The sequence below is a fragment of the Dermochelys coriacea genome, chromosome 8, assembly GCF_009764565.3.
Source record: "Dermochelys coriacea isolate rDerCor1 chromosome 8, rDerCor1.pri.v4, whole genome shotgun sequence".
In the NCBI taxonomy this organism is placed as follows: Eukaryota; Metazoa; Chordata; order Testudines; family Dermochelyidae; genus Dermochelys; species Dermochelys coriacea.
In genome coordinates, this window is record NC_050075.1 from 88693523 (window position 1) to 88709038 (window position 15516).

The 15516-nt window shown below is 41.6% G+C and overlaps 1 pseudogene; it reads left to right on the plus strand.

Moving 5' to 3' along the window:
* The first annotated feature begins 1876 nt into the window (after positions 1–1876).
* LOC119860523 lies at positions 1877–15275 on the plus strand (annotated as a pseudogene).
* The last annotated feature ends 241 nt before the right edge of the window (positions 15276–15516 follow it).

The window sequence follows — 15516 nt, forward strand, 5'->3', positions numbered from 1 at the left end:
GCCTGTCGTGTCTTCTAGAGTGAGCCTTGTCTATTGCTCTAGGTGTCTGGGAGCCACAAAGAATGCATATTATAGATGTCTCATCATAAATGTACCTGGGCCAGATTCTGATCTAGTTTATACCTGTTTTAATTTCCTTGACTTCATGGGAGTGGCTCCTGATCTACACCAATGTGAGGTCAAAATCAGACCCAATAAGGCCTTTTTCATCTTAGAATTTTTGCCAAGAATTTCCACTCTTGTGAACATGAATGTAGATGGGATGGGAGTGTTCATGTAGGCCAGGCTCTCCCAAGTTGTCTAGCCCTGCGCCAAGCAACTCTAGACAAACAGGAAGATGTAGCCATGCAGAGTCCTGTCTACACTTTTGCTCCCATAGTTGCTGTCTTCCATTGCTAAAGCTGAACCAATGGTAGCAATGGTGGGAAACTTTTGGCAAAGAACTCAAGTGTACACGAGACCTCTTTACCAGAGCAAGAAACAGAAGGATGTAGAGTTGGGTGCCACTGGGTAGTACCAGTATGTGTAATTATATGATGACTGGAACACATCTGTCCAGTTATCAGAGTCTCCATCCAGAGGGTGAACAGGCTTGTTCTACAGGTTACTGCAGCCAGGATCCCAGCTGAGGACCTCATGCTTGGAGCAATATCTTCAGAGGGGAGCTTAGAGAGAGTGTCCCTCTGGCACAAGTAGATGTTGCTTTTCACTTATACTTGCTCCTGCATAAGCAGAAGGGTTACTAGGGAACATCTTCTTTTTAAAGACCTGCTGGAAGAGATTCCCTGGCACAGAGCTGGTCCCACATGCACACCTGAGGAGGAGTCAGTGGTGAATATCTGCCCAAAAAGCAGTTAGTCATTGTGCCATGGATTTTCAATTTTATGAATGTGGTTTGTGTTTCATTTTAGCTCTGAGTGCCTCACTTGTGCCTTATGTGTCAATAAAATGCATAGATGTTCAAAAACCCCACCACCAATCCAAATGGCTAATGCCCTGGGGACCCAGCCAGTGTGAGAAGATCTGAGATCTTGAGGAGGAAATGACATTGGTGATATGTGTTTGCCTTTCGCTTTCCCCTCCCCAACAGGGAGATGAACCCCTGGCTCCAGTTCATGATGGTCACCATGCAGCTGGACGTCATGTTCAAGATGGATAATGCCATCACTAAATCATTTACTAACTGTCCCCATGCTGCTTGATCAAAATATCTACCTGTGGCAGGCTTAGGATTTTTAAATGGATTTTAAATAACATTTTAAGCATTTTTTTTCCTACTTCAGGTGACAATAAAGCTTTAACAGTCCTGAACAGAAGCACTCCTGGCACAATTCAGAATTTCAGAATGATTGTAGAGGAGAAAAGTAGACAGCCTGGGAGAGCTATTACTGCTTGATGTGCTTGGTTAATATTAATTGTATTACAGTAGCACCTAGAAGCCTCATTTTGCTAGTCCCTATACAAACATATGGCATGAAATGGTCTCTGCCCTGAGGAGTTTACAGTCTAAACTCTGTGTTCTATAGTGTTATGTGTATCAGCTCAGCTGTCTCACGCTCTCTCCTCCATCAGTAGCATTGGTTCAGGGATGCTCTGTCGTGTTCCTTCAGGCTGACGGTGTTGTATGCACGTAAAACGTTACAGTGGACATCTTAGCCTCCAGTGCAAGTATATCAGAAAGTGGGAGTGTTCAAAGCTGGGCGATCAGGGTAACACTGACATGCCCTCTTTTCTCGATCATGCCATGCTAGCAAGGGGCAGCTCCAGACAATTAGCCTCAAAATTGCACAGTCTGTGTGGCAGCTTCTGCTCTTCCATTTTACATGTCAGGGACCAAAAAGGGATGATCTTGTCTAGCGATTATTCTAATCTGTAAATGGATACTTCGGTAAAATGAATGCAATATCCAGCTCACCAGGAGACTGAGACAACATGAATCTGTGCTGTTAATATGACTTGCACTTTTCATTTGAAGAGCTCTCTGAGTGTGAAGCGCTATTGTTCAGAGGCAAGCAGCATGTAGTGTACAGTTTGGTTCTGCAGAGATGGAAATAATGACTCTAATTCTAGTGTGAACTGACTTTATTAATAGAGGAAGGTTGGGCTTATGATTAAGGCCCTGCACTAGGACTTAGGGTAAGGGAGTTCAATTCCTGGCTTTGCTACCGACCTCCTGTTTGACTACAGGTAACTCACCTCACTTCTCTGACCAACTTTAAGCTGTCACTGCAGCTCTTCTGTGCAGCTTGGAGCTGGTCAGCAGATTTCCCACAGGACTTGCTTTGCATAGACTTTTCAGGCCAGAAGAGACCATGATCATCTGGTCTGACCTCCTTGGTTGAGACACAAAACTTCACCCACTGAGAATAAGTCATGAACCATGCACATGCTCTTAGAAAGCCAACAAGCCCCTGAGACACAGCCTGCCCATTCTGTCCGAGTCTCTCTTACCAGTCCCAGGGAAAACTGGGTTTTCTGAAAGCCCCCACCATCCCTGTGTATGTATCTGTTGCATCACTTGGAACTGTGGCTCACTTATTCTACCTCATCAACATTAGACTCTCTGTGAACAAAAGTCAGGGAATTAATGTGGGCAATGGAGAAATAAAGGATGTTTGCCTGATGGTAAGTGTGTGTGACATTTTTATCGCCTACCTTCAGTAAACGACATCAAATATCTTAAGCGCTACCACAAGTGGACTGGGACAATCAATTTTATTTCATCTGTGCCTCACAGGGCAACTTCTAGTCATTGCCAATCTGCACAAAATGTAATTGATGATTTAGAAGTAAAATACCCTAGTTCCTATTCCTAATTCATTGAGTTGTCTAGCACCACCTTTGTGGCACACAGAACCAGAAAAGTTTTTGTTTAAAACATGTTAGAGTTCACTCTGAACTCCAGAAAGCTGCAGGGGTTGATGGCATTCTCCAGAGTTTCTCAAGAACCTGGGGAGATGGGGATGGGAATGACTGGCAGTGTTTTTACGCTGTACATAGAACTGGAGAAGAGCCAACAAGCTGGCAATTGTGGCTGCCCTGCTGAAGCCTGGGAAACCCCAGAGGAGGCAGCCAGCTACCACCCATCTCTCTCCTCTCAGCCATCAGCAAGCTCATGGAACAGGTGCTGCTTCACTATCTTTCTGACATTATCGAAGACATCTTCCCAGTGGAGCAGGCAGGATTTTGCCTGAAGAGGAACTGCTGTGACCAAGTAGCTTCACTTACTGGCCACATTGAGGAAGTATTCCAACTTAAGTTGAAGACAGGGATCACCCTTGTTGATCTGTCCTTGGCATACGACACTGTCTGGAGACAGGGCCTCCTCCTCAAGATCTCTCACGTCATTCAACTGCCGCAAATGATCTACCTCTTGGCAGCAATGACTGGGGACCACCGCTTTAAGGTACACCTTAATGGCTAGATCAGTAGACCAAGAACTCTTAACGCTCAACTTAATAATGCTATGCGCATAGTGTCATGGATGTTCAGATCGACTCCAGTTGACTGGCTCCCAGTCCTATCACACATCCAGCCTCCACAGATTAGAAGAGCTGCTCAGACATCTCGGTTGTTTAACCATGTCAATGCAACTGCAGGGATCCTACTGCATGATGACCTGCAGAACTCCCAAAAATGAGATTAAAATCCTGCAACCCTCTATGGAATAGTATCAAGACTTGCACTTGCAGCCAACTTCGCTGCTGAGGCTCAATGGAGAGTCAATGGAGCATTTTGACCGCTCAAAACAAACTGCTCATCACTGACCCTGCTGAGAAACTATCGGGTTTTGTTTCTTCAGAAAGACTGGTGCAGATTGAATTGCATCAGGATATCTCCTGGGAGATGTGGACAAACCCTCTTTAAATGAAAAATGAGGCAAACACCGGTATGTGACTGTGGTCACCAGGCACAAACGATGGAGCATATCACATGTGAGTGTTGCCTTTGTTCTTTTGCCAGGAGCCTGAAGGACATTCACCAGCTCACTGCTGTGGCAATGTTCTGGCTATCAAACTTAGATATAAATTTGTAGTTGATGCTACCTAGCCAAGTCATGCGAAAGAAAAAGACAGAGAGGGCAGGAATTAAGCTTTCCTCAAGATTAGAGCTGAGGCTCACTGCTAGGGCTGTGTGGTGAAGTTTGCTCTGCTACTCTCTGGCTTGTAGCTGGGGGTATTAAATAGGGTATTTTACAAGCACTGTTTGCTTTAAAACATATAAATAGCTCTTTGCCAGGGCCTGCAAAGGAAACTGCACAGAGACAGTCTGCTATATAGACTGCAGGTAGGGAAAAGTGTGAAATATTGTACAGTTTCCACACTTAAACTTGTCTTCCCTCAGGGTATCCATCAGAACAAATATTTTACCAAGGTGTGGTTTGCAATGAAAACCTTCACACCCATCATCTTCATCACCCTGGTTTGGTATTGGAGACGGATCACAGTGCTGACACGTGCTCCTGTCCTGCTGGAAAAGTGAGTAGCAGAGTAATTCTCTCTGATGACCCAGTGAACACAATGGACTTCAGTCTAAACGCTGCTCCCCAGTCAAAGCCTGTATAACTAGAGGGGAAGCGAGATTTACCCCATCAGGATTTGACTACCTCTCAGTCCTCTGCATAAAGTAGCATTTTATTTTCATTTAGACTCCTACTCCTAGGCACAGATTTTTAATAGCGATGCCTTACTTGCCAGTCACCATGTGAGCCTTTAGTCGTGGTATTTGTCGGAAGACAAAACAGATACCAGTGCCGCCATGAAGGCGGGGGGAAGTGTTAACAAGGATATGCTTTGGCAGCAAAGTGTAAATATCTTCCCTTCTCCCAAATTCCAGACTCTACCTCTTCATGACTCTTTCAAATCCCATTGACCTTCAGACCTAACTCATCCTAGCCCTGTTTCATAGTCACTAAACTAATTGGCCTTGTTGACAAGCCTCTGGGTAAGTAGTTGATTCATCTCACTTGATACAGATAGAGCGGTGAGCTTTAGTAAAAGGAACTACACATATATGAGGTTATATTAAAAATAGCTTAAGACTTGATTTGGAAAGCCTCGTTTACGATAGAAAAACTATGGAGACAAGTGACTTCTTAACAAAAAAATCTAAGAATTGGGTGACAGTGGAGTTTGTGACTGGTGTAGAAATGTGAAGATGCTGCTCAAACATGCTACTCTATGTCCACACCAGCCTCCTCAAGCGTAGCTGGGATTTTTTTCTTTGAAATCCAAAAGAAACTCTGTTTAACTCTGTTTCTGCTTCTCCAAAGTCATCTTTGCTCTTGGAATCTCCATGATATTCATAAACATCCCAGTAGAGGTGGTTTTCCATTAGATTTGACTGGACTTTGATGTTGCTCTTTGAAGATATTCAACAAGGAATCTTCTATGCCATGCTTCTGTCATTTTGGATAATCTTTTGTGGAGTGTGTATGAAGGTAGGTGTGACTATAGAGTAATATGTCTTTTATATAGATAAATTGTGAAGACTTGCACTAAAATCAGTTTTGCTGTCAGTCAAATTCATGCACATGTGCTTCTTGCAACATCCAGGGTGTGAAATTATTCCAAAACTTGCCATCCATTTGGGCAGGATTTGAAGCTGATACATATAGAAGTACATGAAGGTGATTCTCGCACAATCTGGTAACTAGCCATACTTGGACAGGGGTTAATAAAGCAAGAGATCTGGAAAATCTAAAGGTTTGCCTTATTTTATAATTTCCCATTTTGTAAAAAAGTATCTTTTTAAATATAGTAGTGCTGGGTCTTCTTCCCCCCCCCCCCCCCATTTGGATTAAGTTGCAATTTGGTGCCTGGTAAAGGCTCACTTTTTGGCAATATAAAGGACCACCTGGATGTTGAGTGATGATTATTGTTTATTGTATTACATTGGTGTTCAGGAGCCCCAGTTGGGATTTTGGCTCCATGGTGCTAGGCACTCTATAAATACATGGTAAGAGACTATTTTACAAGGGGACAACAAATAAATAGAGGAAATGAAAGGAAAATGCAACAGAAGAGTCCTATGTGACAATTCAGTTTATGCCTGAATGTATCTATATCAAACTACAAACTCAGTTTGTTTTGGGAGCCTATATCAAACTACAAACTCCATTTTGTTTTGGTTGTAAGACTGTACTGTGCCTTCCCTGTGGTCTTTTTGCCTCCATTTTGGATTGACATTTCAAGAGGTGTTGACAGAGAGCAAACAATACCAAGTGTCCAAGGGTAATTAACCTGGAGGGTCTCCTACTGAACACAAGCACCCTTGGATGATGAGTTGGGTACTGCCCAGACAACTCCATCCTTCCATGAGAGCTAGGAGCCAAGAAAAGGATCACCAAACAAAGGACTTGAAGTGAAAGATGGTGGTCACCTGACAAAGGGGGCTGCGACTTCTAAAAGAGTGGTTTTTGGACTGGCCATTTCAATGGAGGGGAGAGACCAGAACCTGAAGGCTAAGCAGCAAGAGGGATCCCTAGAAAGGACTGGCCAAAACCCAAAGGCCTCCCTCCTTGGTGAGGATACTAGAGAGAGGGATTTTTGCATTGACCTGAGAGGTTAGAGACAGCGTATGGTCACTGCTCAGTCTCAATGGGTTGTGGGATCGGATCCAGCACTTGGATCCAAACACAGCAACGCACAGCAGGGAGAGTTTAACCAGGCCTGTGTCATCCTGCGTGTTGTGCAGTATCCTGGAACCTGTCATTGTGCTACATGTCATTTCGAAGTCATTATTCTGTTTGTTTCAAATAATAATAATAATAATAAAAAACCTCAGAATAATCTGCCTTGTGCAATTCTCCATGTTTTTGTAATGAAGTTTATGCCTCTAACTTTGGTTCTTTGCTGTACCTGGCATGGAAAGAATACCTTTGATTATTTTTTCCCCATCCTTGTTTGCTTAGGATCAAAATGACCAAACGTGGCTCTCGGGTACTGGAAGTGGGTTGGGCCAATAGCTGTTGGCTCCTTCTGCGTCTTCATCTTTGTCATTTATAAGAGGTAAATGAGACACTATCTTCCAACTGGCCTCTGTAGTGATAACGTGATCATGCTCTGATTTAAAATACTCTGCTCTTCCGAAAATGGATATTATTAGGAAACATGGACAAGTATATCCCTCCTTCACACTTCCTATCCCTCTCCCCACTTATTTGAAAATAACATTACTCAGGTTATAGATTCATAGATACTAAGGTCAGAAGGGACCATTCTGATCATCTAGTCCGACCTCCTGCACAAAGCAGGCCACAGAATCTCACCCACCCACTCCTATGAAAAACCTCACCCATGTCTGAGCTATTGAAGTCCTTAAATCATGGTTCAAAGACTTCAAGGAGCAGAGAAGCCTCCCTCAAGTCAACCATGCCCCATGCTACAGAGGAAGGCGAAAAACCTCCAGGGCCTTTCCAATCTGCCCTGGAGGAAAATTCCTTCCCGACCCCAAATATGGCAATCAGCTAAACCCTGAGCATATGGGCAAGATTCACCAGCCAGATACTACAGAAAATTCTTTCCTGGCTAACTCAGATCCCATCCATCTAATATCCCATCTCAGGGATTTGGCCTATTTACCCTGAATATTTAAAGATCAATTACTTACCAAAATCCCATTATCCCATCATACCATCTCCTCCATAAACTTATCAAGTACAATCTTAAAACCAGATAGATCTTTTGCCCCCACTGCTTCCCTTGGAAGGTTATTCCAAAACTTCACTCCTCTGATGGTTAAAACCTTCGTCTGATTTCAAGTCTAAACTTCCTGGTGGCCAGTTTATACCCATTTGTTCTTGTGTCCACATTGGTGCTGAGCTTAAATAATTCCTCTCCCTCTCCTGTATTTATCCCTCTGATATATTTATAGAGAGCAATCATATCTCCCCTCAACCTTCTTTTAGTTAGGCTAAACAAGCCAAGCTCCTTAAGTTCCTTTTATAAGACAAGTTTTCCATTCCTCGGATCATCCTAGTAGCCCTTCTCTGTACCTGCTCCAGTTTGAATTCATCCTTTTAAACATGGGAGACCAGAACTGCACACAGTAATCTAGGTGAGGTCTCACTAGTGCCTTGTATAACGGTACTAAAACCTCCTTATCCCTACTGGAAATGCCTCTCCTGATGCATCCCAAAACCGCATTAGCTTTTTTCACAGCCATATCACATTGGCAGCTCATAGTCATCCTATGATCAACCAATACTTCAAGGTCCTTCTCCTCTTCCGTTACTTCTAATTGATGCATCCCCAACTTATAACTAAAATCTTGTTATTAATCCCTAAATGCATAACCTTACACTTCTCACTATTAAATTTCATCCTATTACTATTACTCCAGTTTACAAGGTCATCCAGATCCTCCTGTATAATATCCCGATCCTTCTCCGAATTGGCAATACCTCCCAGCTTTGTATTGTCTGCAAACTTTATTAGCACACTCCCACTTTTTGTGCCAAGGTCAGTAATAAAAAGATTAAATAAGATTGGTCCCAAAACCGATCCCTGAGGAACTCCCCTGGTAACCTCCCTCCAACCTGACAGTTCGCCTTTCAGTAGGACCCGTTGCAGTCTCCCCTTTAACCAATTCCTTATCCACCTTTTGATGTTCATATTGATCCCCATCTTCTCCAATTTAACTAATAATTCCCCATGTGGCACGGTATCAAATGCTTTACTGAAATCTAGGTAAATTAGATCCACTGCATTTCCTTTATCTAAAAAATCTGTTACCTTTTCAAAAAAGGAGATTAGGTTGGTTTGGCACGATCTACCTTTTGTAAAACCATGTTGTATTTTGTCCCATTTACCATTGACTTCAATATCCTTAACTAATTTCTCCTTCAAAATTTTTTCCAGGACCTTGCATACTACAGATGTCAAACTAACTGGCTTGTAGTTACCCGGATCACTTTTTTTTCCTTTCTTAAAAATAGGAACTATATTAGCAATTCTCCAATCATTCGGTACTACTCCTGAGTTTACAAATTCATTAAAAATTCTTGCTAATAGGCTTGCAATTTCAGGTGCCAATTCCTTTAATATTCTTGGATGAAGATTATCTGGGCCCCCCAATTTAGTCCCATTAAGCTGTTTCAGTTTTGCTTCTACCTCAGATATGGTAATATCTACCTCTATATCCTCATTCCCATTTGTCATGCTACCATTATCCCCAAGATCCTCTTTAGCCTTATTAAAGACTGAGGCAAAGTATTTGTTTAGATATTGGGCCATGCCTAGATATCTTTACCTCCACTCCATCCTCACTGTTAGGTTTTTCCAAGCTGCAAAGAATAATGCTTAAGAACTTGCATCTGCTCTATTTTCATCTTTATACTGATGTGATCTATGACTATCATGGATTCTCTCCTGTTTTCAGAGAGGTACAACTGAAAAATCCATTCTACGGTGTCTGGACTACAGATGTTGGCATGAAGCTGCCTGTATCCTTCCATCTATTAGTACCAAGTGTTTCTTGTGGCAGAAACTAGAAATATTTTAAGTAACAATTTTTCTCCAAGTTCTTATTTAACTGATGAAAAGCATCCTATCTTGGATAAAATGGGACCGATAGTTGGTTTCTAATTATTTTAATATTGTGGATGATCTAGAGTGTCCTCCTGAATGAACAGTGTTATGGTTCTGTAGAGTGACATTCTGTCAAATATTAGTGCAGCATGTAGATTTTGCTGTAAGGATGAATTCTGAGACTGATGTAATATAAGGGAAGTAACTAGAAAAATTAGCACCTGCTTCAAGCTGTAGGAAGTCTGGAAAATGGCACATCTGGAATTAGGGTTTGGGTATTACAGTGATTCTAGAGCAAATCCTGTCTAAATTGCACCGGTTATGCTGTTCCCTCTCCTGATCTGACTATAAGGGTTTTTTGTTTGTTTGTTTTGTTTTTTCCTCCGGGGCAGTTCATCTCATTGTTGATCAGGAGCATGATCCTACAGAATTTATTGCCTTGCATAATCACAGGTTTCAGAGTAGCAGCCGTGTTAGTCTGTATTCGCAAAAAGAAAAGGAGTACTTGTGGCACCTTAGAGACTAACAAATTTATTAGAGCATAAGCTTTCGTGAGCTACAGCTCACTTCATCGGATGCATTTGGTGGAAAAAGCAGAGGAGAGATTTATATACACACACACAGAGAACATGAAACAATGGGTTTATCATACACAGTGACAGTGTGTATGATAAACCCATTGTTTCATGTTCTCTGTGTGTGTGTGTATATAAATCTCTCCTCTGCTTTTTCCACCAAATGCATCCGATGAAGTGAGCTGTAGCTCACGAAAGCTTATGCTCTAATAAATTTGTTAGTCTCTAAGGTGCCACAAGTACTCCTTTTCTTTTTACAGAATTTATATGATTTTTCTGTTTAAAGTTGCCTGGTCATGCTGGAAGTTCTTTCAGCTGCCTTAATTTTTATTCCAGTCTGAGATAAGGTAACATGATTAGTTCCACTTCTCCAGCATCCCAGTCCTCTTGCAGGAGTCGCCTAAGATTGGTTGGTGATTACTTCTCAGCTAAGCCCTGCCTTTTCATGCCAGTGAAGCAGAAGTGACAATTCCAGCTTAGCCTTTTTAGCCTGCAGAAGTTTTAATATTTTATCCCTCATTAACACCATGTCAAGTGCTTGGGGGGAACAACAAAGCATCAGCTCTGGGACTGATCTGGGGAGGGAACCGTGAAGCATACACCCTCACTCAGATGGAAGCTGCAGTCTGAAGCTTCCATTCAATACACACTAGAAGCCTGAATTAGGATAGCTGAAAGCAGACTAATTACCTGGATGATTGGTTTCAGAGTAACAGCCATGTTAGTCTGTATTCGCAAAAAGAAAAGGAGTACTTGTGGCACCTTAGAGACTAACAAATTTAGATTAACAATATTGCTGGGTGGGTTACGGGAACCACTGTTGTGGCCCCTTGTGGCATATAGTAGTTTAGATAGCTTAATGTCCTTTTTCTTTTATAGAGAAGCAAAGTGTGTGTTGTAAATGGCTTGTCTGGTTTTTGTAAAGTCCAGCCACGAGGAAGTTTGTGTGGAAGGCTCATTCATTGAGAGTATCCAGTTTTGAGAGCTCATTCTTAATCTTTCCCTGTTTGCTGTAGAGGATGTTGATCAGGTGGTTACGCAGTTTCTTTGAGAGTGTGTGGCACAAGCTGTCAGCATAGTCTGTGTGGTATGTAGATTGTAATGGATTTTTTACCTTCAGTCCTTTCGGTATGATGTCCATCTGTTTGCATTTGGAGAGGAAGATGATGTCTGTCTGTATCTGTACGAGTAATTTGTTAGTCTCTAAGGTTCCACAAGTACTCCTTTTCTTTTTACCTGGATGATTGTTTCTGTAAATACCACTCTGTCATTTCCTTTAACTGGTATGCTCAGCTAATGGCATTCATTACAGTAGCAGGCATCTGTTTCTGCCTCTACTTCTGTTTCTGTGCTTCCTGGTGTTTAAAGTGTTTCAGAACTTCCATGGAAAGCCATTATGTCTCCCACCCGTGAAGAAGACTTGCAGGATTCAGTATCAGGTTGGAAAACCCTTGTCAAATACTGTCAACTACCTGTAGATGGTGGGTGGGTGGTTGGGTTCGGTTCTGATAATAACTTTTACTAGGGAGACTGGAATCTGGACCAGATCCTAAGCTGGTATACATCAACATAGCTCCACTGATTTGATTGCAGGTCTGCTCCCAATTGGTTTCTGCTGTAGGGGAGAAAAGGAATCTCCCCTCTAGATTTCTGAACATGCTCAAAATGTCCATTGTGGTATTATTAATGATGGATTATTTCCCAAAAATATTTAAGCCTTTATTGAACATTTCCTAGTAGATATTATCACAGGTAGAATCTTGATCTTAGGTGATTCTCTCACTTGGAATATGTTATTTACTCCAATAAAAATCATATGCAGCACATGTGGTAATTGGGCTCCAAATTTACCCGGATTGGGAGCTCAACTGAATGAAAGTTTATAAAATGTCACAATAACCTATAACAACAAATGTTGATTCAAAAAGATGCAAAAGTGAGCCAAAAAATCTGAATTAGTCCAAACAAAAAGGCCTACTGATTTAACTGAAAGATTGGGTTAAGAGCGTGCCTAGCACAAGTACAGAAGACCTGACCAAGCTCTTTGTTAACTAAAGAGGAAGAATTAACGGAGCCAGGGTACAGTGTATGGACAACGAGCCAAATACTACCTCTGTCCAATTGTAATCTAGTGCTAGGTTTTCTCTGTTGCCCTTCTCTGGGGTATCTCAGTGTTGTGCAGGGAAAGTCAATGACTATAGCAAGGTCCATAGTGGATGTCATAAAGGATTCTGCGTCTTGCCATCCTTTGGTTATAGGAAGATATGGTGGAAAGTCTTTATTAAAAAAGGGGGCAAATGTTGGGTAAGTCTAATTCCCCATTTAGAAATGCATCATAATTTGAGCTACAATTTTCAAAAGCAACTCAATGATTTAGGTGTCTTAAGTCTGGTTCCTAAGTCACTTAGGCACACTTAAAAATTTCACTCTTATTCCTAAAGTGCCTCTTTTGTCCCTGACTATGTAAGTCAAAATTCTGTCCAGTCTCACACTGTAAGCATGGTGAGAGTGTAACCAGCTAAGCATGAAAGCTTGGGGCTGTCAAATTTGTTGCTGTTTTAATGAAACCTTTTGATTAAGTTGAAGTGCTGCCTCCTGCACATTCACTTAGTAATTCAGCCTCACTCTATCCTGTATCATTTCATAAAAGGAAATGTAATGGAAAGCAATAATAATCTCAAACACTTAAACCACTTCTCCATGCATCTGGGCGGAATTCAGATGTGTAAGGGAATGAAGAACATTGGCTGTCACTCTTGGAGGACGTGTACAAGTCTTATTTGTGTGTGTGGGTGTGTGTTTTAATGCTGTCTGTGTACCCAGGAGCTGAATATCAGGTTCAAGTACTTGATGGTCATCACCTTGATCTGTGCTGCCATGACTATAATCTTCTTTGTTGTTCGGTAGGTGAGTGTGCTGAAAGGTAATCTTGCATGAAAGCATTCCTGCGTTGTGTTGTGACACCTCAGGTTCATCCAAGCTCAGTTTGGAATGAGAAGGGCCATAGTCAGAAAGGCCATTCAGTGCCATGGATTTTCATCAGTATCTCAAACACTACGCAGCTTCTTGAGGCTTATCCCAGATTCTTCCTCTGGGACGAATCCCCTTTTCTCTGCTGAACAATGTCCTTGAAAAACTAAGTCTTCCAGTGTTGGGGGGATTTCTGCTCTAGAAATTATAAGGCAGCACATTGGGTCAGTGAGTAGAAAAGGGGACACACCTTCAGGAAGAAATGGTTATGATTCTTGGTTAACTATAAACCCTATGTTCTGGTTGTGTGTGGAGAAGTGCCTTCTCATGGGCTGCAGTGGCGATGTAGAGATATGTGATGTCTTAATATAGAGCCCTTTGAAATGTTTAAAGAAAACAATGCACCAGTGTGAGCTGCATGGTTATATTTTAATTCTAAAAATGTGGCAGTGGGTTTCTGTTTACCTAATAGATTTTACAGGAATTTACTTGAGCAATTCCACCACCTGTTCTGTCCATTGTCCTGTATTTTATTATCATCCCATTCTCTGTGTGTGTGTGTGTGTGTTCGGTTCCGGGTGGTAAGCCAAACATTCGGTCCATTATCCATCCACAGAGCAACTTGTGGGCTTTTTATTTCAGACACAGGGGAGTGCGTGCGCGCGCACACTCCCATTGAGATACTTTTGATTATCTAGGTGCTCATTCAACATATTTGAGACTCTTCCTTACCTTCCTGGCCTATTGAATCTCTGCTTTCTCACTGACCAGTGGCTGAAGGGCACTGGAAATGGGGGAACTTCACAGGGTACATGAATGGTGCCTTCTTCACAGGCATCTATGGGATGTAGAACCTTTGTCTTCGCTCTTCTGTTTCTGTATGCACCTTCACATGAGAAATTTGGCAAAGATCAGCAACTAACAGTAAGCTGGGCTGTGGAGCTGTTCTTAATCTGTTGCATATTGAAGTAAAGTGGTGGTTACTGATGTTTGCATATCCAGCAGAACTGTACCAGTAGCAGGCCCTTTGAGAGAATCCTAGAGCTGGTGAAATGTCTAGCGACCATCTGTTTCTCCAAGGGAAATTCATATCGTTATTGGCTGGATTTAGAGCTCTCAGCATACAGCAGCAAATGAAAAACAGATCTGAAAAGTAAAAATTGCAAATGCCCCTTGGCTTTCAATGGCACTTAGTGCTACTGACATTTTTAGACACGGGTAATAAACCACTAAAAAATGTGCTTTAGGGAATGACTGACTGGATCATCCAATAGGTATTTTACTTCTCTAACTTCTCTGAATCTATACAAAGATATTTTTCTTTTTAAGGAACACTGTAAAGTTACTTTTACTTTATTAAAAAAAAACAAAAAAAATGTCCTAACCTACATCACAAATAACACTTTGGATTATTAAAATGGGAAGGCCTTTAAAAATCTAATTCTGTTTTAGTTTCTGCATTTCTCCCAGCATGGACAATGAAAATAAACTAGTTGGGTTCATTAACTGGGAAAGCAAGGTCTCTAATGGACAGAACAACTAAGAAGCCTGGGTTTTCTTCCTGACTGTACTACTGACTTGTTCTGTGACCCTGGGCATGTCACTTACCTCAGTTTTATTGGGTTAGAAACGGAGGCACAGGGAAGTAAATTTACCCAGCTTTGGGATTGCTTTGAAATGGTCAGCAGAAAAAAATTACTATGTATTGCAAAGTTTTATCACCTGTTTTTTTTGTAGTCAATTTCACTTTCAGTTTTTCATGCACTAGACCAATGGTTTTTAATATTTTGTTCATTTGCAGACCTCTAAAAAATTCCTAATGGAAGTGTGGACCCCATTGGAGATCTTAGACACAGTCTGCGGATCCCCAGGGGTCAGCGGACCACAAGTTGAAAACCACTGCACTAGACCCATGTCTCTTCCACACTAGCATAACAGTGCTCAGGTTTACAACATTAATGGGGAATTATTATTATTGTTTTATTTTAAAGCATCCATTGTAAAGAGAATGTGACCTTCAGATTGGTTTTGGGGTTTGAAAAAAAGATATTTACACCACTTTTTTAAAATTTTGAGCCAAATTTGACCTGGTAGTGTCTCATCAATCACCAAGTCTTCCTCTTTCCTTTTTAAATCGAAGTAAAAATCTCCAAACTTTTGTGTGTGTGTGATTTAGGATGAGAAGTGGGGAGAAACTTCAGTTCAGCTTAAACCACCAGGCTGGCTGGGCCAACAGAAGTTTGTAACCTGCTCGCAAGGAGGCCTAGGAGTAACTGCTATGCCATCATCTTTAAGACAAACCTGAACTGAAATACAAGATACAGGGCTCCTCAACAATTTCCAGGAGGAGCTACATCTTAAACAGCTCACTTTAAAAATGATCAGTGTTTATAATTGGTCTTCCCTGAGCAGGGGCATTGGATAGTCTCTTGTCCATTATT